The sequence below is a fragment of the Stegostoma tigrinum genome, chromosome 1 (genome assembly GCF_030684315.1).
Source record: "Stegostoma tigrinum isolate sSteTig4 chromosome 1, sSteTig4.hap1, whole genome shotgun sequence".
Taxonomy (NCBI): Eukaryota; Metazoa; Chordata; class Chondrichthyes; order Orectolobiformes; family Stegostomatidae; genus Stegostoma; species Stegostoma tigrinum.
In genome coordinates, this window is record NC_081354.1 from 63,132,745 (window position 1) to 63,157,968 (window position 25,224).

The 25,224-nt window shown below is 42.7% G+C and overlaps 1 long non-coding RNA gene across 1 annotated transcript; it reads left to right on the top strand.

Annotated features, from left to right (window-relative positions):
* Window positions 1-663: 663 nt before the first annotated feature.
* On the top strand, window positions 664-24,984 carry LOC132210547 (uncharacterized). The gene is made up of 3 exons (XR_009446689.1): window positions 664-974; window positions 22,719-22,926; window positions 24,780-24,984. It is a non-coding gene; the product is annotated as an uncharacterized LOC132210547 (long non-coding RNA).
* Window positions 24,985-25,224: the final 240 nt, after the last annotated feature.

The following is a 25,224-nucleotide window of genomic DNA, read 5'->3' on the forward strand; positions in this document are numbered from 1 at the left end:
AGCATACAGGGAAATAGAAGAATATGATGATGGATTTTGTTGAAGAAAGGTAGGAGGAGCATCAACTGAAGCATTAACACTTGCATGGACTAGTTGGGCTGAATGGCCTAATTCTGTGGAGTACATCCTATCTTGAACTGCAAATTTATATTTTCGAGATTCCCAGCAGACAGGTGACATTTTTGAGTGATACCTTCATACACCACTTACCAAGATAAACAACTAAAAATCATTATCTTTTTTACCAGGCTTCAGAGGACATGCATTCAGAGCAAAGCTCTTGAGCAAATCAATCACAGCTTACCCCTCTTACCCTCCCCAGGTTCCACAGAATCCTGAACAAATGGTCTATTTCTTACTGTATAAGTAAGTTTCAAAGAGTCTGATTGAGTCTAGTGCTGAGCATGTGCAAATAGGTTCTTTTAGACAATGCTGCTGTGTTTGTGGCAGTGTTTGGAATGTAGGCTCGACAAAAGCACCTTGTATTTCCATCTTGAAGCTTTACCAGAATAAAACATTCCGAAGAACATTAAAAATTAGAATTTGAGAACAAACCATGTAAGAAGATATTAAGGCAGGTGACCAAAAGCTTAGTTAAAAGAAGTGGATATTAATGAGCATCTTAAAGGATAAAAGATAGGTGGGAGTGTCAGAGATATTTAGAAGAACTTAGATTCTGGAGCTTGGCATCTGAAGGTACTACCACTGATGGTGGGAACATTAATTTTTGGGACGGTCAAGCGGCAAAAATTAGATGAACAGTTACTTCAAAGACTTTTAAGATTAGAGATTACAAAAATTGAGGGGAATTATTTGTAAACAATTATTGAGTTTAAAATCAAAGTTTTACTTGACTGGAAGCCAGTGTAATTAACAAACACAGGACCCTGCGTGAGAAACACAGCTTTGAACAAACTCGTGTTTACAGAGGTTCAAGACGCAGCAGGAATGCATTGGACTATCCAAATCTAGAGGTAACAAAGGCATAGATGAAGATTTCAGCAGCACTAACTAAACTGTAGACTGAGATCGAATATGTTGACTTAAGTGTCTTGAGAGCATTCTTATATGTCAGGATTGACTTCAAAGTTTTATTCTTGGCAGTGTTGAAATAGTTTTACAATGATAATCAGTATTGCTTTACTTCAATGACCCAAATTAAATATAACAATGAATCATCTGTTTATTGCATAGTAAATGTGACTCTTTGAAAAAATATATACTGCGCAAGTTCTGGTGTCAAACTTTGCATCAAAATAATCTATAACAATTTTCAGCAGTGGTATCAATCTGTTTCATTGTGCTATATGATGCCAGATTGCTTCTCTAAAAATAGTCAGTGAGCTGATGTTCTGTGATGCCAATCTTACCCCAACTGCCTAACATGGAACCATCTGTGTCCTGTTTCCTGCTTCAGGGCAGTCCTCCCTCCCTCTGTTCCTTGTTTAATATGCCCATACGAACAAATAGAGCTGTGCCAGGCGGTGTTGGAAAGGGGCATGTGACTGTGCCAGTTTTTCTGAGCAAACAAGGATGGCATCAACGCAGATTTATCAGTGTCCGGAAATAGAGTTCACTCTTGCTCGCCTCGTTCATATTGAAATGTGCAATCAGAGGGTTCAGTCTTAATCCAGTCATTGAAGCCCACAAGCACAGCTGTGAATCACAAAGTCAACCTATTGGGCTGACACTTTTTAATAGTACCGGTCCCAAACAAATATATAAAGAAAATGCCTTTATGCTTTGACACTTGCTTAGTGCTGTAGTTTAACCTGTTCAAAAAGTGGAGCTCAGAGGACAAAGGGAAAGAATATTCTATCACAAAGAAGAACAACAAGCTGTTCTGGATACAGTGGTTGGAATGGGTGAACAGTTCCCAGCATCAGGCAGCCTCAGCTGCAGCTGACTTTCTGAGCCTTGTTGCACTCAAGGGAGTTTGTCGTGATTTTGAGACCTTACCATCTTCCAGGAACAAAGACAACCATTCTATTTAAGAGTGTGTTATGTTGCTGCAAGTAATAAAACCAGTTACTTAAGCGGTGAATAGGTCAGATTTATCATTACTAAATTATTCGAAAAACTAAATAGTTGGCAGGTCATGCGTCAATTTATTAGTCTCCCAGCTAATGGTACCAACTTCAAAGTATTGGCTTTACTTGTTAACTGGAGCAGTTTTGTCTCTTTAGAATAGGTTGCAACAGAGTTTTTCTCTCAGTGTGATGTTCTAGCACCAGAACAGACAAACAGTAACTTGCTGATCTCAGTAACATTGGCTGGCAATCAAAATGAAGCTTGGAACACAGTGGTAGCAGGAAGACACCAGTGGTAGCATGGAGAAAGTGGGCCTTCTCTTAATTTCTCTTAATTACATGTTCACTTTTCCAACAAAAACCATGCTACCTCCTCCTGTTCAACTTTCTCTGTTCTAAGGAAAACAAGTTCATTCAATCTAATCTCTTTTCAAAGCTGAATGGCTCCAACCCTGCCAATATCTCCCCTACACCCGCTCTACTGCAATCACATCCTTCCTATAGTGCATTGACTAGAACTACACTCAGTACCCATTAAAGCAGGGGATATGCGGATAGGGTAGGGATCTGGGTGGGGTACTTTTCGGAGGGTTGGAGCAGACTCAATGGGCCGAAGGTCGGATCCTATAACTCATAAAGTGCAATGTATAATCATTGGCTATCTGAAATGGTTTGGGAAAGGGAAGAAATGGGCTCTGAGAGTGAGGAGCTGATTCTGAGGACACATTGGAAGGGCTGAAGCTTGGGAGCAGGAACAGTCAGGGAACAGAGCTGGGGCTGAGTCACTAATCAGGAGTTTGGATGGGTAAGGGCTATGACTTGGTGGGTGGTGTGAGGTCCAGGATTTGGAAGAAAGGAGCGAGGTCACAGGGTTTGGATTTGCAGGATATGGTTCGGGAGTTGTATTGGGTCATGCGTTTTGGAGGGTAGAACCAGGCCATGAGATCCATGAACCGTGAGAAGATGCAGACAAGGTTCAGGAGCAGGAGATGGAGGTCATCCTGAGGCTGTTTTGCTGAAGCTGGAAGAATGAGTAAGACGTCGCCATTTTGCCAAGGCCATCTGCCCGCCATGTCCCATGGGCCTAAGAAGGAACATGGAGGCTGCAAAGGGTCTTTGGGAGAAGGGGAACCACAAACTTGCTAGTGGGGTGAGGGGGGGAGAATAGGAGGCAGTAAGGCAGATGGGGGAGATGTGGGGTTTTGCAGGGGAGACCGGAAGGCTGCACGTGAATGGGAGGGCAGGAGACACAGGGCTGAACTTTACCTAGTTCAGCCAAGTTCCCTTTGTGACAAGTTTCATGGAGGGTTTCTCTCTGTGAAGACTAGCAAGTTTTCTCATGTAATCACCCCAAACTCACCCCACTAACTAACGCCACACCCCTTTGGCACCCTATTTATTTGATGCCAGCCCAAACCTCCCACTCACGGTAGGCAGTACTCACCTTTGCAGTGTTATCCCCGATCCCTGGAATTCGTGCCACTTTGAAGCCAAGGTGCACATCTGGTAAAGTAATGCCAGTCAGAGTGACCCTTCTTTGTTCAGCTAGTGGGTCAGTGGGAGTCAGTTAGCTCAGTTAGCTGAATAGCTGGTTTGCATTGTGGAGCGATGCCAGCAATGCAGGTTTGATTCCTGTACTGGCGAAGGTCACCATGAAGGTCCCACCTTCTCAGCCTTTCCCCTCACCTTCAACCCAGCCAAATCAGTTGCATAATGGAGTCATCATGAGGGTAGCCCTTGTTTCTTAGCAACCATTCTGCAAGGCACATGGACTTCCAAATGCAGCAAGAGCATGAGCAATCTCAAGGATATAAGAACCATGGCCAGTACCAGGATTATGCTTAGAATTATAGAGACTTTCCAGCCCATTGTGCCTGCACTATTTATCAAACATCCATCTTGACTAATCCCAGTTTCCAGTACTTGTTCTATATCTATGTTATTTCAAGTGATCATCTAAATATTTCTCCTGAGTTTTGACGGTTCTTACCCACTAGCACCTTTAAAGCAGTGAGTTCCAGAAACCCACAACCCTCTGAGTGATTTTTTTCCTCAATTTACTTTTAACCACTACCCACCCCCGACAACCACCCCATCCCCCAACCAGTCCTTACCTTAAAACTGTGCCCCCTGGTATTGACCATTTTTATTATGGATAAGAAAAAATTCTCCCCATGAACCCGGTTTATGCCCCTCGGAACTTTGTAAACCTCCATCACATCCAGCCCCCTCCCCCCGCTCAGCTTTCTCTGTTCTATGGAAAACAATCTCAACCAATCTAATCTCTTTTCAAAGCTGAATGGCTCCAGCCCTGCCAACATCTCCTCTGCTCCGGCTCTACTGCAATCACATCCTTCCTATAGTGCATTGACTAGAACTACACTCAGTACCCTGGTTTAGCCTAACTAACATTGTATGCAGCACTATTATAAACCCTTTACTCTTGCAGTCAATCCTGTGACCAACAAATATGAATATCCTATACATCTTCTTAATCACCTTATCTACCCATCTGCTGTCTTCATGGATCTAGGGACAGGCACACCAAGGCCCCTCTGATCCTCTGTACTTCCTACAGTCTGACCATTCAATATGCACTCTCTCGCCTTTTTCAGTTCTCCCAAAATGTATCACCTGATGCCTTTTAGGATTAAATCCCATATACCCTTATTCAGCCCATCTCATCAGCCTGTCTATGTCTTCCTGTTGCCAAAGACCTTCCTCCTCATTACTAACCACACCACCAATTTTCGAGTCTTCTGTGAACTTCCTGCTCATACCTCCCGCATTCATGTCTAGATCATTAATGTACACAACAAACAGCAAGGCAGCCAGCACTGAACTCTGTGGTGTGTCACTGGACACAGGCTTCCACTCACAAAAACACCCTTCAACCATCAACCTCAGCTCCCTGCCACTGAGCCTGTTTTAGATCCAATTTGTTAAATTGTTCTGGATCACACGGGCTCAGCATTGATTTTTCTACTTCCCTACTGCAGCAGTGCTCTTTGGTAATCCCCCTTGCTGTGAACCTCACCCAGTTTGCCCAAAGCTATGCTAAGACGGGGCTGGCAAGATTTTGTCCATGGTGTCAGGCGTAGATTGGGTGACCGCATAGGGATTGGTACAGGGTTGGGACAGAGACAGAAAGGCCACATAGGGGGTACTTAGGATGGTAGGGAAAACGGGGGATCTGGAGAATGAGGGGATTGTAATGGGGGACAAGGACAGGGATACTACAAAGATTTAGGAGAGAGAAAGTCTGCAAAGGTTGTGCAGTTAAAATGGGAGGGAAGGAGGATGCAAGGGAGTTTGGAGAAAGAATGAGGCTGCAAAGGTGGATGGGGTGGGAAGCTACAAAAAGGAACAGTTTCAAACCTGTCACCAAAGACGACTTCTTCCTCTCATCTATCCCCTCCTCCCACCTCAAGCTGCACCTCCATTTCCCACCTACTAACCTCACCTCACTTCCTTGACCTGTCCATCCTCCCCGGACTGACCTATCTCCTCCCTACCTCCCCACCTATACTCTCCTCTCCACCTATCTTCTCCTCTATCCATCTTCGGTCTGCCTCCCCTTCTCTCCCTATTTATTCCAGAACCCTCTCCCCATCCCCCTCTCTGATGAAGGGTCTAGGCCCGAAACGTCAGCTTTTGTGCTCCTGAGATGCTGCTTGGCCTGCTGTGTTCATTCAGCTTCACACTTTGTTATCTTGGATTCTCCAGCATCTGCAGTTCCCATTATCTCTGACCAAAGACGACTTAGCTGATTAGCAAAAAGGTAATGTGAATGGCTGATGGTATGAATTATTTGCAAATGAATGTGTTTTTTAATTCATTTGTGGAATGTGGGGAGTCACTGGCTGGTTAGCATTTATTACCTGTGCCTAGTTTCTATTTGAGAAGGTGGTGGTGAGCTGCCTTCCTGAACTATTGCAGTCCACCTGCTGAGGGTTGATCCACAATGCCATTAGGGAAGGAATTCCAGGATTTTGAACAAACGACACTGAAGGAACAGTGATATGTTTCCAAGTCAGGATGGTGAGTGGTTAGAGGGGAACTTGAAGATGGCAGTGCTCCCATATATCTGCTGTGCTGTCCTTCTAGGTGGAAGTGGTTTAGAAAGTGTTGTCTGAGGAATTTCTGCAGTGCATCTTGTTGATAGCACATATCACTTATGTGTATTTCTCTTGCTTCGACTGTATATGTTTCGTAGCTATATGGGGCAACATGTAGGGCATATGACATTGTTATAACAACAATGTCAATTGCTAATTTTAAATTTCAGACTGAAATTTGACATCCAGTTAAAAATGATAGTTACGACCAGATTAAAATATTCCAGCATTGTGCATACGGGTTAAAAACACACGAGCTGCAACTTTTCCAGATTGTGAAGGTGCATTCTGGTTCTGAATAGAACATAAAACATAGAACATAGAACAGTATAGCACAGTACAGACCCTTCGGCCCATGACGTTTTGCCAACCGATCATCCTACCAAGTTTAAAGTACCCTGCATACCCGACATTATACTATCATCCATGTGCCTATCCAAGAGTCATTTAAATGTCTCTAAAGTATCTGACTCCACTATCACTGCCAGCAGCGCGTTCCACCGCGAACCTACCTCTGACATCTCCCCTATACATTCCTCCAATCATCTTAAAATTATGCCCCCTTATAATAGTTGTTTCCGCCCTGGGAAAGAGCGTCTAGGTATCCACCCTATCTATGCTTCTCATCATCTTGTACACGTCTATCAAGTCACCTCTCATCCTTCTTTGCTCCAATCAGAAAAGCCCTAGCTCCCTCAACCTCTCCTCATAAGTCCTAACCTCCAGTCCAGGCAGTATCCTGTTAAATCTCCTCTGCACCTTCTCTAAAGTTTCCACATCCTTCCTATAATGAGGCGACCAAAACTGAACACAATATTCCAAGTGTGTTCTAACCAGGGTTTTATAGAGTTGCAGTATAACCTCACAGCATTTAAACTCAATCCCCCTGCTAATGAAAGCCAACACACCATACGCCTTCTTTACAACCCTTCTTTACAATCAACTTGGGTAGCAATTTTAAGGGATATATGGACATGGGCCCCAAAATCTCTCTGTTCCTCCACATGCCTAGAATCCTGCCATTCGTACTGTGCTCTGCATTCAAATTCGACCTTCCAACATCAATCACTTGACACTTTTCTGGGTTAAATTCCATCTGCCACTTCTTTGCCCAGCTCTGCTTTATGGCTTTATGTGTACAGTAACATGTGTCAGTATTTTTAAAAAACCCTTGTTGTTAACTCATACCGTTTGCCTCATGTCAAATTCAATTTTAAGGCATGTAGGGAATGAATGTTCTCCTTCTGTGTTGTGCCTTTATGTAAAATAGAATTGCTAATTATTGAGGATATTGATGAATTCTTCCAATTCTGCTTTTGCGAGCATCCCAAAATATTATATATCAATACCTTTACAGAATACAAATACAAATACAGTTACATTGTAGCTGTATCATTTAGTAAAGGAATTAATGGAAATGAAAATGTAACCCCTGTAAACTGACCTTTCAACAAGCTTTAAAAAATACCCTGTCCCTTGCCTCAGTCAGTATAATAATAAATTAAGTGCATTTTAACTAAAGAATCCAATTGGATTGAGAACTCCAAATGGGTTTATTTCTGCACATTGTTGAAGCAGTGATGATGGAGCTCTTCAGGTTTGATGTCTGCTATCTGTCTGCTGTTCTTCCTTTATACTCCTGCATTGCCACAGGAAGTATAGACATAATGCTTATTTTTAAATACCATTTCTGCAAAGGCAGCAAGACGATAAATGAACCACAATATTTTAAGTTTAAATTCTAATGTGCAAATAAATCACTGGACATTACCCACAGTAGTGACATATTTACTGTATTTTAACAATCTTTGTGTTGCAACGCATTACATTTAAAAGAAATAAGTTGCAAAATATTGTATAATATGTAAAGGAAATACCAGGAAACGTTTTCGTAATATGAAAGTTTTCAACTTGCACAAAATTATTTCATAATTTGTTTATATTAGAATATGTTGTTCCTTTAAATTAAGTTCAACTTATTCTAAAAATATCAAAAATAACCACTCACTAGTATAGTAGAAACAGTCACTTGGAAACGCCCTTGGCAATTCAGTATTAAGTTCAGAATAATACTAACTAGTTATTGAAATAGTTGTAGTTTGCTTTTAAATACAACAAAATAGGTCAAATTCTTTGAACTTTTTGTGATCAACATATGGGACAGTCTGCCATCTAGTACAGTAAACAGTAACTTAATGACATTAGTCATAACAGGAATCTTGTCAGCTCCTAATTCCTAATGGAGCCAAAGAGTCAAGTGGAATATGAGTTGGGAAAAAAGATAATTTAAAAAGTGGTTTGCTCATAAATTGAAGATCACCTCAGTTGCATACCAAGCTAAACAGGCTGATTTTTTTCTTCATTCACACATTTTGAGCTTCATCTCTTGTAAACTACACACTATTGACCTTTAAATTTCATAAGTTAGCTCAAAGGTGTTAAAGATAATTAAGGGTAATTCAATGATAATTTAACTGGGCTTTCATAAAGCCCCTAGTGAAGTCAGACTAAGCACATGGGAAAGAACTGCCAAGGAAATCAATATTATTCCATCATATTTCAACTGAGGTGGAATGGTTCTTATAATTTATGCAAGAAGTAGACTTTCTAGTGATAAAAACTATTAGTATTGCTTATTGATTAACCTGATCAATTCTTGTATCCAATGATTCATGTTCGAGGTTCCATTCTTCTGTTGGAATTGAGGAAGAGAGGGAATTTGTGGTTGAGAAACACAGGAGAATGGGTTTCTCCAAGTTTCTGCTAAATTTACCACCAGAACATTTTTAAATTTTTTCTGTCTCCATTTCCCAACCACAGCCATCTAAATTGAGAGTCTGGCTGGTTATCAGGTGAACGTACCTTCACAAGACGTTGTAGCAAAGGTCGGGAGATGGACGGCTGATTCCTTGCTGAGGAGGCATGAAGTAGGAGTTTAGAAAGCTCGTCACTTCACAATCCCAACTCCATCATGGAAGATCTCACCCGTCTGCCCTTTCTCCATGCTGATGAGCCAGGCACGGATAAGAAGCAATGTAGCCTGGACGCAGTTTCAAGACTCGTCTCCATTTACTGAAATACACAATCCAGTTCATCACATGATTGTTAGGCTCTTTGAGCCCTCAGCCTTAATTGTCCTGCATGCTCCTTACATTTTACCCCCATATCTCCAATTTCCCTGTTGTTCACTCATAGCTTCCACTGCCCTCTATGGCTCCAAAACACTCTTTGGCAATTATACCAGCAGAAATAGATAGCCAATCACCAGTTTTTTTTATATATGATTGAATTATGAATGATCGGTGAACACCAAGTAAGAGCAGCCCTTTCATTCCTTTTGGAAAATAATTGATACGGTTATAAAGGAGAGGTTGTTGGACTGATAATGTTATGACCTTGAAATAAATTTATTTTTCTTTGAATTAGATTTCCAATGCCTTCATGCTTATTTGGACAGGGCTAAAATGTTCTTCACTGGGTCTTAAACAAACTGTTTTTGACTGATAGTTTCATAAGAACGTAAGAGCAAGCATTTTCTTTCAAATGGCATGTATATCGCTTGAGATAACAAAGTGTAGAGCTGGATGAACACAGCAGGCCAAGCAGCATCAGAGGAGCAGGAAAGCTGCCATTTTGGGTCGAGACCCTTCTTCAGAAATGGGGGAGGGGAAGGGGATTCTGAATAGGGAGAGAGGGGGAGGTGGATAGAAGATGGATAAAGGAGAAGATAGGTGGAGAGGAGATATGTCGCTTGTTTTGTTTCCTGACTCAATCATTGAGACTACACCCAGTTCATGATGTGTGTGAGGGGCTATTATTTTGATGTCCTGAAAAAGCCGACCCAATTCCAACAAAATTGTGGGGTGGCCTCAAATTCCACCACCACAATGGAGCTGGTAAGGTGGGAGTGCTGCAAATGACTCACTATATGTGCTTTAAATAATGTTGGCAAATATTGCTGGAAATAGGAATGTGGGCATGCTGTACTTTATTCCAGCCCCAGATATTCCAACTTCAGGCAAATACCCTTGTGCCATTTGAAAAATTAGTTCTATCAGACTTGCTTCAATGTTTTTTTCTTTATTCATTTGCATGATGAGGGCATTACTGACCAAGTAGCATTTATTGCCCAACCCTCTTTACCCAGAGGATGGTTAAGAGTCAACCACATTGCTGTGGACCTGGAGTAACATGTAGGCCAGATTAGGTAAGGTTAGCAGTTTCCTTCTCTGAAAGAATTTAGTGGACCAGATAGCATTTTTCCCAATGGATTCATGGTCATCATTAGACTCTTTAATAGCAGATACGTATTGAATTCAAATTCCACCATTTGTCATGGCAGGATTCAAAACCAAGTCCCCATAACATTATATGGGTTAATACTCCAGCAATAATGCCTCTAGGCCATCGTCTCCCCTGTTCTAGGTGTTTCTCTCTCAGACTTCTTGGGCAATATCTCAAATGCCTGCCTTAGCCTCACATGGTTATAGACAGTAGCTATCAATGTCAGAGGCCAGTAACAACAATCTGTGGCCAGGGCAGCCATCTTTTCTGTTACCCTGTCTCCAGATAGATCATGAACTGCTAACACCACTTGATACTTGAGGCTATCGGGAAGGACGAGTTGCTTCATTTCTCTCTCCTTGTCATGAAGCAGCTGATAGAGGAGTCCATCCTCCTGTCTGATCCTCTTACAGTATCATAACTGTTTCCTTGCCTTTTGGATTCCTACATCAGCGAGAATCATGTTGGTGCATTGCAGTAGTGGTACAGTCTGCTTAAACCTGTGTCAATGGGCTGACGCTGCCTCAGCTCCTCCTTCAAGATAGATGGAATCATACTAGACTCTATCTCTTGGGGTCTGGCTTGGGTCTGTCAGTGGTGATACATTACTGAGCCTTAGTCCAAATGTCACAGAGAGTTAGAGTGGGAATGGTGACTCTAACTTGGGAGATTGTGTTTGGAATCAGCCACAGCCCCCTCTAGCAAGGCAGCATTTGGCTTCCTCTTGCGGTCAGTCTTACACCTAAGGCCTTCAGTGTTTACATTACTTATGCCTGGCCTGAACTGGATCTAGAATTCAACCAGTGGGTCTCAGCTTTGGCAGATCATTAGAAGTAGCTGAGTGGATTATTGTCTGTAACCAATTCAAACTCTGCACCAATCAGACAGTCTCTGAACATCTGGGAAATAGTATTGATTGAGAGTGTAAAAGGAATCGCCACATGTTGGTGTCCAACTCTCTGTGATGCTCCATGAAGTAGTATATCTTCTAGATCCTTTCCCAGTTATGCCATCAATATTCTCAGATTTCCTCAGCCAAGTGTGGAGTTGCAAACCTCTTATAATAAACCGCCAGACCAAGAAACACACATAGTTCCCTTCTTTCCATTTATTTGGGACATTTCTCTTTCAATCACGTTTTCTCATTGTCAGGTGTATTGTTTCCATACTGAAAAAGTGTTAAAGGCACCTTACTTAAATCTAGAAAATTTGGCATTTCGTTGATTTAACTTTCACGTTAAACAGCAACAAGTGAGCGAAGACTGTATTTACTCTCACAACGGTCTCCTCAAATGTTCAGCCAAAGAAAGGTGAGTATGTCATCCAGATATGAAAGGAGGTACTGCACATTAATATCACCAAAAGCCTGATTCATCACATGCATGAAGGTGGCAAGGACATTGCAGAGCTCAGATGGTATTTTCACCTATTGATGGCATTCCCGGGGGCAGTTCAAAACATTGTCTTTTCAACATCGTATGCAGCAATTGGTAACCGGTTATAACATCGGCTAAACTAAGACTGAAGAAATACATTGCATCTTTGAGAACTTTCAATGCTTCCTCAGTCCTGGTTAGATGCCAAGCATGCTTATGAGTTTTGTGTTGAATTCCCTGTAGTTGATACAGAATCTCAGTTTTCTGTCTCTCTTCCTCACAAGGACTACAGGGGAGGGGCATAGACTTGTGACTCTTGGATGACACCTCACACTAAAAGAATTCTGCAGGTAGCCCCAGACCTCCTCCACCTGGTGGGCGGGGTCCCACGGTAAGGCATTTTTATTGGACCGCACCTGAACATCTTCATCGTCATTGTCGTCTTTACTGAAAGTTGTGAGAGGAGAAGCAAGCTACTTCCTCTGGATCTCCTCAAATTCACAACATCCATCTTTGAAACGAGGTTAGAGATCTCTCCTGCAGTCACTCCACTGTCCATAACAGTGGCAAGTTTAAAGATACCTGCACGTGTCCTTGGTTGGACATAAACATCTATCATTAAATTGGGAATTTGCATGGTTACCCTACCCTTTTCTCCCACAGTGACAAGGACACCTCCCAGACTTATACCAGAGGTGATCTCTGCTATATGTGACATATGATGCTCTAGCAAGACCTGATGCTGACCATGAGCTTTTGAGTATGGTGATGGTGCAGGTGGATCAAAGAACAGCTTGATTTCTTGCAGCTCAGATAGTTGGAACATTACACGCAGGCTGTGATACATGATGTGTGCATGGAATGACATCAAAAACCTCTTAAACACATTTAAGAGTCCTCATGTGCTGCTCATAGCAGTTACCAGATGTGCTTTTTGTGGATGCCCAGTTTTTTTCTTAAGTCTCATGACCCTAACACCGTGGGTGTTCTAAACTTCCTTGCTGCCACTAGTGTACCTGTTGGGTCACAAGCTACCAGAAGCCCTAAGCTATGAAACATGTGATTGTGAATAGATAGGGAGAATGCAATGTGGCCATGATAGGGGATAACCACCTCCTGTGAAGTAGAGAACTGGATAGGAAATAGAAGCATCACTGATCTCGCAGGCCTCAGCCAGAAGGTCGTAGTGAGTAACATTCAACACCTCCACTTCTGTGTCAATTCGGCTTGAGATCTCCAATTTGCTGAACATCAAACCCCCTATAGAGCACGTCCCTATCTACATAAGATTAAGCCCCACTCTAAGCCTGAATCTCAGTGGGAGGCCCAATTAATTTAATATCTGGTGAGAATGGAAGGTATTGCAATTGATGGGGTCTCTGTGCCTGATGGCAGGGGTGGCTGTGCTTGTTTCAAATGCATAGCCCTGTCATAATTACAACACCTCTTTGGAGTGTCAGGACATTGAATCAGCCATAATCATGTTGAATCGTGAGCAGGCTTGGTGGGCAAAATTGCCTATTCCTGCCCCTAGCTTCAGTTTTGTTTCTATCTATACATCTGGTGACGATTTCAAAAACACTGCAATTAGACCAACATAGCTAATAAAATGTGATGAACTCAGCAGGCCCAGCAGCATCTCAGGAGCACAAAAGCTGACGTTTCGGGCCTAGACCCTTCATCAGAGAGGGGGATGGGGTGAGGGTTCTGGAATAAATAAGGAGAGAGGGGGAGGCGGACCGAAGATGGAGAGAAAAGAAGATAGGTGGAGCGGAGAGTATAGGTGGGGAGGTAGGGAGGGGATAGGTCACTCCAGGGAAGACGGACAGGTCAAGGAGGTGGGATGAGGTTAGTAGGTAGGAGATGGAGGTGTGGCTTGGGGAGGGAGGAAGGGATGGGTGAGAGGAAGAACAGGTTAGGGAGGCAGAGACAGGTTGGACTGGTTTTGGGATGCAGTGGCCATTGACCGCCGCCATTGACCATGAGGACACGGCCGGAGACCCCACCGATGACATCACATCCGCCTCCACCGGCCACACGACTTCCGGGACCACTGCTGCAGTCACCGCCTCCACTTCCAGTTACAACACCTCACACACCACCCTCACCGCAGCTGCTGCCGCCCACCCCGCTCCTCTAACCGGCGGCAGAACCCCGCCCACGGCCGACGCCGACGGAACTCCGCCCACGGCCGACAATCTCATCGCCCCGCCCACAACCTCCACAGCCAGCAACCCCAGAGAAGATAGCCACATTGAACCCTGCCGCATCTTCACCATCCCCCCAGACCTCCCACTGACTGAGGACGAACGGTCAGTCCTTAGTAAGGAGCTCACCTTTGTCCCCCTCCACTCACATCAACGAATACCAGTCACGGTTGGACGTAGAACGGTTTTTCCGCTGCCTTCGCCTCCATGCCTACTTCTTCAACCGGGAACCTAACCCTCCCTCCACTGACCCCTTCTCCCGCTTCCAACACAAGTCCTCCTCCTGGACACCACCCCGAGGCCTCCAACCCGCCCTCGACCTCTTCATCTCAAACTGCCGTCGAGACATTAGCCGCCTCAACCTCTCCACGCCTCTCACCCACTCCAGCCTCTCCCCCGCAGAACGGGCAGCCCTCCGCTCCCTCCACTCCAACCCCAACCTCACCATCAAACCTGCAGACAAGGGTGGCGCACTGACCTCTACATCGCTGAGGCCAAACGCCAACTCTCCGACACCACCTCCTACCGCCCCCTCGATCATGACCCCACACCCGAGCACCAAACCATCATCTCCAACACCATTCATGACCTCATCAGCTCAGGGAACCTCCCACCCACAGCCTCCAACCTCATTGTTCCCCAACCCCACATGGCCCGTTTCTATCTCCTTCCCAAAATCCACAAACCTGCGTGCCCTGGTCGACCCATTGTCTCAGCCTGTTCCTGCCCCACCGAACTCATCTCCACCTATCTGGACTCCATTTTCTCCCCTTTGGTCCAGGAACTCCCCACCTACGTCCGTGACACCACCCACGCCCTCCACCTCCTCCAGGACTTCCAATTCCCTGGCCCCCAACACCTCATTTTCATCATGGACGTCCAGTCCCTATACACCTGTATTCCACATGCAGATGGCCTCAAGGCCCTCCGCTTCTTCCTGTCCCGCAGGCCCGACCAGTCCCCCTCCACCGACACCCTCATCCGCCTAGCCGAACTCGTCCTCACCTTCAACAACTTCTCTTTCGATTCCTCCCACTTCCTACAGACAAAGGGGGTGGCCATGGGCACCCGCATGGGCCCCAGCTATGCCTGCCTCTTTGTAGGTTACATGGAACAGTCCCTCTTCCACACCTACACAGGCCCCAAACCCCACCTCTTCCTCCGTTACATTGATGACTGTATCAGCGCCGCCTCTTGCTCCCCAGAGGAGCTCGAACAGTCATCCACTTCACCAACACCTTCCACCCCAACCTTCAGTTCACCTGGGCAATCTCCAGCACATCCCTCACCTTCCTGGACCTCTCAGTCTCCATCTCAGGCAACCAGCTTGTAACTGATGTCCATTTCAAGCCCACCGACTCCCACAGCTACCTACAATACACCTCCTCCCACCCACCCTCCTACACAAATTCCATCCCCATTCCCAATTCCTCTGCCTCCGCTGCATCTGCTCCCACGATGAGGCATTCCACTCCCGCACATCCCAGATGTCCAAGTTCTTCAAGGACCGCAACTTTCCCCCACAGCGGTCGAGAACGCCCTTGACCGCATCGCCCGCATTTCCCGCAACACATCCCTCACATCCCGCCCCCGCCACAACCACCCAAAGAGGATCCCCCTCGTTCTCACACACCACCCCACCAACCTTCGGATACAACGCATCATCCTCCGACACTTCCGCCATCGACAATCCGATCCCACCACCCAAGACATTTTTCCATCCCCATCCTCGTCTGCTTTCCGGAGAGACCACTCCCTCCGTGACTCCCTTGTTCGCTCCACACTGCCCTCCAACCCCGCCACACCCGGCACCTTCCCCTACAACCATAGGAAATGCTACACTTGCCCCCACACCTCCTCTCTCACCCCTATCGCAGGCCCCAAGATGACTTTCCATATTAAGCAGAGGTTCGCCTGCACATCTGCCAATGTGGTATACTGCATCCATTGTACCCGGTGTGGCTTCCTCTATATTGGGGAAACCAAGCGACGGCTTGGGGACCGCTTTGCAGAATACCTCCGCTCGGTTCACAATAAACAACTGCACTTCCCAGTCGCAAACCATTTCCACTCCCCCTCCCATTCCTCAGACGACATGTCCATCATGGGCCTCCTGCTGTGCCACAATGATGCCACCCGAAGTTTGCAGGAACAGCAACTCATATTCCGCTTGGGAACCCTGCAGCCTAACGGTATCAATGTGGACTTCACCAGCTTCAAAATCTCCCCTTCCCCCACCGCATCCCAAAACCAGCCCAGTTCGTCCCCTCCCCCCACTGCACCACACAACCAGCCCAGCTCTTCCCCTCCACCCACTACATCACAAAACCAGTCCAACCTGTCTCTGCCTCCCTAACCTGTTCTTCCTCTCACCCATCCCTTCCTCCCACCCCAAGCCGCACCTCCATCTCCTACCTACTAACCTCATCCCACCTCCTTGACCTGTCCGTCTTCCCTGGACTGACCTATCACCTCCCTACCTCCCCACCTATACTCTCCTCTCCACCTATCTTCTTTTCTCTCCATCTTCGGTCCGCCTCCCCCTCTCTCCTTATTTATTCCAGAACCCTCACCCCATCCCCCTCTCTGATGAAGGGTCTAGGCCCAAAACGTCAGCTTTTGTGCTCCTGAGATGCTGCTGGGCCTGCTGTGTTCATCCAGCCTCACATTTTATTGTCTTGGATTCTCCAGCATCTGCAGTTCCCATTATCACAGACCAACATAGCTGTCTGCTATAATCATATGACTACATAAAAGATTAATGCATGAACTTGGAGGTCATATTAGAAGGGATAACATATTAGCACGCTCATAAAATTGGCTGACTTCCAGGCAACACAGCACTTGCATAAATTGGTCTTTTTCTGGCAGCATGTGACAAGTTGAGTCCCACAGGAGTCTGTACTGGATCACCAGCCTTTTACAATTTATTTCAATGATTTAGACGAGGGAGTCGAGGGAATGGTGTCTGGATTTGCAGATGATACAAAGATAGGTGGGAGGGTATGTCGTAATGATGATAAAGCAAAGATGAGATATAGTTAGATGAAATGAATGGGTGAAAATCCTGCAGATGGAATACAGTAAAGGAAAATGTGAAATTTTTCAATCTGTCAGGGAGAATAAAAAAAGCAAATGGAATGACAGCAGAATTTTCAAGTGCAGTGGGATCTAGGTGTTCTACTGCATGAGTCACAGGACATCAGTACATAGGTAGAGTATACAATCAGGAGGGCTAATGTGATTCTAGCTTTTATTCAAGAAAAACTGAACATAAAATTAAAGTTGGTATATTTCAGTTGTACTGGCATTGGTGAGACCACATCTTAAATACCAAGTACAGTTTTGACCTTGTTATTTCAGGAAGGTATGAATGCACTGGAGATGGCCTTCCATGAAACAGTAGGGCAGGATGGGCGTGTTTATACCAGAGCTCTGAAAAGTGAGCAATGATTTTGAATGAAGTTTATAAGATCCTGAATACTTTTGGCAAATCAGATTTGGAAAGGTTGTTTATTCTTGTTGGCGAGTCCAGAACTAGGGGCTACTTTTAAAAACAGGGGGCTCCCTTTCAGAGGAGAAACATTTCTCTCAGATGGTTTGTACAATTTTGGAACTCTCTGTCACAGAAAGTGGGGGAAGTAGGATCTTTGACCACCGTTAGGGCAGAGCAAGATAAATTCTTGTTAAGCAAGGGAATCCAAGGTCCTCGGCCATAGATTGACATGGAAAATACAAATAAATCAGCTTTAATTTTACAGGTTGGTGATACAGGTTTAAAGGGCCAAATGTTCTACTAACTCTTAAGTTCATATGTGTTCAACTGTTGCCTAGCCAAACAACCCACTCCCATAAGGGAATTCCAGACCATTGACTCCAACTTTGGACATTTGGGCTCCCTTTTTGAAAGCAAGGACGTTAATAAACTGTCATTTCTCCATTGTCTTTTATCTAAACTATTACTATTAGAATAACCTCTTTCTTTATTCCAAGTCAATTTCTCTTTATTGGCTTTTAAGTGTACCCTGTGCTGCAAGACACCCGCCACATCTAATAGTCTGTGAGAGTGTTAGAGCCCAGAAACAGGATGTGACAATAAGTACGCCCCAACTATTAAAAATAAGGCAAAAAGTCAACCACAATCTGCTTATGGACATGAGATTGGGAAAGTATTTTTTTAAACTCACCTTCTGTCTATGATGCTGAACATTACATTCAAGTAGAAACCATCCTAGTTGCGGATTGATATATTTATAGAGTTTACTCCTTCTGTAAGCTGCCTAATTTTCTACCACCATTATAAAATGTGACAGGATTGCGGAGCTATTAAAACATATCATCCTTGTTTAAACTATCATTGTGAAATGTTTTCAAATTCTCAACTATATTCAATCAAAGTTAAATCACATTGTATGTTAGATATCAGGTCTTTTTTGTACTGTATCTTTGTGATCTTTCCCCTTCAACTTAAATAACCATTCATCTGGAAAATGGAAGTTACTCCTTTGTAACTGATTTCAGGCACTTGTTTTGACAAAATAAATGACAAATATTAAGAGGAACTTTATTGGAAAGATGTCAAGTAATTTGTTAAATGGAGACTTCAGAAAATGTCCGGTTTGATGGATTTGAAAATCTCTAATCTATCACCAAATGGGTACTTCCTCTTCAATCTGTCAGGTCACTGTAACCCTGATCCTTGCTGGCCAACAGCAAAAACACTCAGAGCAATTTTGACATAGTTCAGTATATTTTAAACTACTTTATTTCTTGGCAATGGTACTACAGTACTAGTATGTTTTGCAATTTCTCTTGTCATTACAAAATCCTTCTTTGTGTACTTAATATATCTGAGTGGATTCTTTTTAACATTAAAATAATCCATCTACTTGCAGTTAAATCCTGCTGACCCAGAGTGACCAAATCTGTAAGGTCCCAGCTCTGTGAGCAACAACAGGCGCCAAAGAAGCTATCATATGCATTTGCATATTTTGGAATACTTCAAAAGTTGGCATATAGTAAAATGTAATTATCTGCTGTTTTCTGTAAACTTTAGTAAGTGATGTTACTTCTTCAGATTTCTTGAAAATGGGTGGTTGGTTTCAAGAATGTTTTTGTTACAGTTTATTGATTTACAACACTTACCAATTAATCTTCCAAAACAATTTATCAAATAAATTGCTCACGTTCAGAATTTTACATTCAAATGTTACCAGGATTCTTTTCTTCTTGAATATGTATTAGTGGTCTCTACACCTCTAAAGATGTGTTTAAAATTATAATCACACAATCGTCAGTTCCAAGCTACAGTATCGTCGCTATATAATTGAATGAACAAAGCATAGCACCATAGATCTAGGATAATTCTTAAATTGTAAATCAAGAGACTCTGATCATATTCCCTATCTTCAAAGTTATGACTTGTAGAGAAGGATCTTACTTGAAACCCTTCCATTAGACCTATCCTGTGTAAATATGTCTACAATTTAAAAGTATTCATCATGTTAAGCTTCAAAACAAAGTACTGAAAAATCTGAATAAAAGCTTGTCTGTTGTATTTTTGCCAAACCATAATTCTACAGTAGTCGTGGACTCCAATTAAAGGAGTTGAAAATGGGTACATAGATGGTTTTGTGCCTTTTTTAAGGTGTGATCTCAGCTTTAAAGTACAAAGACAACCTGATTGACAGCTTGATTTTCAAGCAACACAGAATTAAAACGTCACTGTACAGAATTTATTAAACTTTCCATTATGGATTCAAGTCATGATTTTTGGATAAACTAATGAGTTCCAAAAAGATTATTGTAAAACAGCTCTAATGGAGCTACTCTTAAATAATTTTCATTTTGTACATTCACTTTTGATCTAAATGATTAATTATATTCTGCGTCATGTAAAATCACATATTTCATTTCACATTGAGTATGTTTAGAAATTAAGCCACATTAAACAGTACGCAGACTTTAAAAAACCATGAAATTTAGCATTGCATCGTTTCGATCATGTACTGAATTTGTTAGGAAAACAAACTCTAAGTCATGCTGTTGCAATGTTCTCAAACAATTCCTTCAGGAATCCTCCTGAATTATCAGCAAAATTAACTACAGAAACTACACATGATGACTCATTTGAAGGTCGTTTTTGGCTATGATGCCTGACTAGCAATTAATTACACAGTCCCATCTGGAACACCTAAGCTTTGGGTTGAGAGTAACAATATTTGTGCCGGGTGCTACAGCTGATGCCACCGTTGATTATTACCCATATTTCTCTCTGCGCTTTTGGAAAATAGATTGGGCCCTTTTGACGTCAGCACACTTTCAACTGGGCATCTGAACATATTTGCCTCTCAGGTTACAAGACTGACCTCTAGTGTTAATTCTTAAGTATCAAAAACACTGGATATTCACAATAAAATGTGTGCCTTCTGTGTATCTTTATACATATATGAGATCACACTTGTCAGTAAGTGAGATGATTATTTGAAAGAAAGTAGATGACAACTGCATTTTGCTGGTAGGACTGATTAACTAAGTAAGCAAATCTCACCAAGCTCAGCAAAAGCAGAGAGGCTGGCAAGACCAGACAGCTAGGGAGAATACTCACAGGTAGAAAACAAAGCACCTTTGTAATTTACACAGATATCTTTAGTTAAATGGGAGGAACGCTAGCTCCATCACCCTTTTGATCCCTGGGAACAAGGGAAGAAGTCAGTGTGAATGCATTGACTATTACAAGAGTCTGATCAGTAACAAAGCTCATCATTGTGAAAAGCAATATAAACAGAATGATGCCAGATTCCTCACATCTCCCATTCATTCACACGCCAGGGTGGTTCTGACACATCTGTTCTTGTCTTTGTAACAGCAACGGTGACATTTGAAAATAAATAACACACTTTTAGAACAATTCTAGTTGCGCAATTTATCTTAGGGTTATAAGTGATTCATTTAGAGGCTAATGATCCAGGGTGTAAAGAAAATACTCTTCATGCAAGGTCAAATAGCAGGGAGGAGCCATTGAAAATGACTGAATAATTGTTTTTATGACTCCTGTGGATCAGTCTTCAGTTCAACTTTTGGAACTGTGAATTGTGCTATTTAACAACTTCAAAACCCTAGCCCTGCCAAGACCTCACACTCCCTTAGTGTTCTTGCTTCGGCGAAACATGATCAGGCAAAGTTCAGGTCTACTGCAGCAACAGAATCATGTGGTCATGATGCAGGCTGATTATGAGTCCTGACTCAGTTAGCCACAATATTGGTCCAATGTGTTACATGGCTTTTAGACCTCTTAGCCCTGACACACCAGCCCCTCAAGGAAAAGACAGAAGTCTGACCACCTGTTCGAACGGCTTCTGTAGATACTGTGCCAGATGGCCTCACAGAGAATGGTTGGCTGAGCTCCAAGAATGCAAGATGAACACAGTTCGACAGGGGACTCTTTACACAACTTGGATGATAGAGTGAGCTTTGTTTGACTGACATACTTAATACCTTGTCAAAACTTACACTTGATTCAGTGTCATTTTCAGCTCCATTGATTATTTAGACAATAATGATAAGATGTGAAGTCAATTTAAACTTTTGTCACAGAAATTATGGATGACTATAATTGACATTTCTGTGAGGTTGTAAGATAAGCAGGTGTTTTTTCAAAGGGATATCTTTGTAATTTGTGTCAGTATCAGGAACATTTCAAATACCCACCAGACATGCCAATAGCTCATGAGTGCTATGTACAGGAATACTGGTAGAGTGGCTATAGAGGATGAGTGAGGCCATGTGAATATGGAGGAAATATGGGTGGGGGGAAGGCAGCATTAGTAAGAGCTTTAAACTTAGCTGTTTTAAAGATTTCTGACTAACAGCAGTTTTCTCCAAAGCTTGATAAACTGATTTAGCTGGCAGGGTCCTCACTGACACATAAATAACAAAGGCAAGGAAATGTGGGTAGGCCACGTGGTTAGAATGAGGTAGATTTTGCTGATGCAAAACTGAGACAGAGTAACTAAGAGGGAATTTGTGTCAAAGTGGGAATTCAAGTGGTAAATCTTTTGAAAATTTATGGATTAAAAATCAAATTAATACCTAGGCCAATAGCCCTTATGGAAGGTAAACTAACCAAGTCAAACAGATATCTAGCTGAATATTGGAAATTAACCATCAAACACCTGAAACTTCTTGATGGTAAATGAAATGAATCACTTATAACTCTAAGATAAAAAGGATTTATTCAAAACACATGGTCAGAGTGCCAGAGACTTTGCTACAGTGACACTGAGGCATGTATGAGTAAGTCCAAATTTGGGTCAAAGTAGGAGTTCAAATGGAGAGGAGAAAAGAGGTGTTTTAATTAAAGCTTACTCCCCAAATTAAAGTCTCCTGAACGCGAGGTGAGTGGGAGAGGAAATAAGTTGCAAATCAAGGGGCCTAGCTTTACTCAGACCAACAGTGGTGTGATATCATGGGGGTGGGGAAAGCAGCTGATTGGTGAGTAGGTTTGGTCAGTATTTCCAATCTTTCAAGTAAAAGTTGAGTATTTAGTTCATGGTTAAGTCTCTTAATTTTATTCTCTCTTTTTCTGTGAAATAGTTTGTTGAGCTTTCACAGTTAATTCATGCTTACTGTAAGCATAATAAATAGTTTTATAGTTACAGGAATGGAAGTACAGAAGGACTAAGTGGAGCTTACATCTTGCAGGATGAACATATCATGCATCCCAGACAAACACATCTGCAGGAAGTGTCACTGGTTGCACAAGATTGAACCTTTGGGTCAAGTGTGCCTGCTAAACAGCATTTTGTTTTGAAAACTGATGAGGGCAATGGTTCCTCAGAGGACTGCAGCTGTACAGCGGAGGAGGTACAAGAATGAAAAAACAATAGTTCTAGGGGATTCCATATTTAAGGTAAGAGACAGGAATTTCTGTGAAAGTAAACATGACTCCAGGCAGTGTATTACTAAATTGGTGCCAGGGACAGAACTTCATGGAGCGACTGCAGCACATGCTTCTGGGGCAGGGGAGATCAGCCAGAAGTCATGGTCCACATTGTTACCAATAATACAGGTCGAAAGGTCTTGAGGCAAAGTTCAGGGGGATGAGAGGTAAATGGAAAAGCAGGACCTCATGGGCAGTTATCTCAGGAGTGCTCCCAGTGTCACATGCTTGTGAACAGGAGGACCAATTGACTAAGTGGCTAGAGAACTGCTGTAAGAGGGAGGATATTGGTTTTCTGAGGAATTGGGAGAACTCTGGGGCTGCTGGGATCTGTTCAATTTGGACAGGTAATGCCTCATTTCTCATTCTCAGCACCCCCCAGTTTTTTCTGACATAGAGAAAAATACAGGTAGTAACCGTCACTCCCAACATAAGTCACCTCCATTACAGGGGAAGGCATCTCCTTGCCTGCCACAACTTCTACCAAGTTTTGCCAACTTCTCTGCGATTCATGCTTTATAATGCCATGGCCCTCCAGAGGAGTTGCGAAACATAGTTTAGAATTTTTTACCTTCATCCCGACTAATAGTGTATCTTCAAGTCCTTTAAAAAAATCTCGGTTTTTTTTTGACATTTTCTCAATGTTCACAAGTCCAACATTAAGAGAAGTATTTGAAGCCCCTTTTATCAATACTTGATGGTCTGCCTGACTAACACCGTTATAGGGTTATAGGAACAGTAGCTTTTTTTAAACAAAAGAGATTTTTTTTCTTGCAGCAGATCCACACTTGCCAATGTTATTATATTATCTCATTGGTTATGTACGTAATTACCTAATAAACCTTGGAAGATCCCATCCTATTGCTCTGTTGGACCTGACTCCACACTCCATCCCTGAGCAATGATATGTGTAACACAGACCATTTACTGGGGTAGGTCTAGATAATCATGGAATTTCCCAGTTTATGCTGCCCACATATGGTAGTCAAAATCCACCCAATCATAATGTTGGATACAGATTCTGCATGCTGTAACAGGTCACAGGGGTCAAGTATTCCACATCTGCAAAATGAAACCTTATCAGATTCACATTAAGTATTACATTTACAGATCATGTTAATGAATAGGAAATGTCTTGTCCATTTAAAGAGAGGACTGGGATGTGATTCGGTTTAAATGTTGATGACAGTAAAATAAATATGGTGAAGACCACTTTCGACTTGAATATGGCATTATCCCACGTGAAGAATTGATGGGTTGTCACATTAGAGTTATGCTGGGCAAATTAACTTCAATGAGCCTTTTATACAGACTAATAGTTAGAGAATCTGCAGATTTAGGAATTAAAAGCAATGATTTTGAATTACTTTAGTACCTTGTCAAATTAAACTTAAAACCTTGTTCAATATAAGATGTTCGCAGTCAATCAAATTAATTTTATTGATTCCTGGCCATATTGTTGGCTTCCTGGAACTACTTCATTCAGCTAGTTGAGAGTTGATAGGTCATAAGTCGTTGTAAAAAAAATCCTTTATCATAAAATTACATAACAGTCAGCGCAGAACAGAAGATATTTATTATACAACATATCTCGACATATCATGATATAATGAGGCAAATATTTAGTGGCAAAAACTGGTTGACCATTGGAATTTTGATAAATTCTGCCAGAATGAATGCAAACGCCAGCAACATCCATAGCCATGGAATTCAGACTGAAGTTTCCCACAGTCTTTTCTTGGTATGGATTTGAACAAAGTAAACTAAAACTTTGAAGGTTTTTTGCTGTTGAGGTAACTTTGGTCTTTACTTTTACACTATAGATTTGTTCCAGGCTGTAGCAGGTGACATCAGGAACGCATTGTTGTATCTTGACAGTAAACAAGGCTCTCTACACCAGGAAGGATATTTATCTCACATTTAATGGACTAAGCAAAGTGAGAAGAGAGAGAATTAGCCTTTGCTCTCATTTACCAGCTTCTCCAAGAGTTCAACCACGTTGTTTTTTTTCGTGCTGTACATCATCAAACTGGCTTCTTTATCACTGGAAAAGGTTGTGCCTGCTTTAGTGTCCAATTGTCACTACAGACAGGTAAGTGTCTGGTTTTCACATGGCATTCATTGCTCATAAACCAGCAACAGGTGCTTTTTTCTGCCTTCATTCTGAACAAGCCATCAGTTCAGAGGCTTTAGGTGTCAGGCTACCTCAGTGGCACTAACATGGGTCCTTGGCAGCTTAGATTAAGTGGGAACAGACTCCTCCTGAGA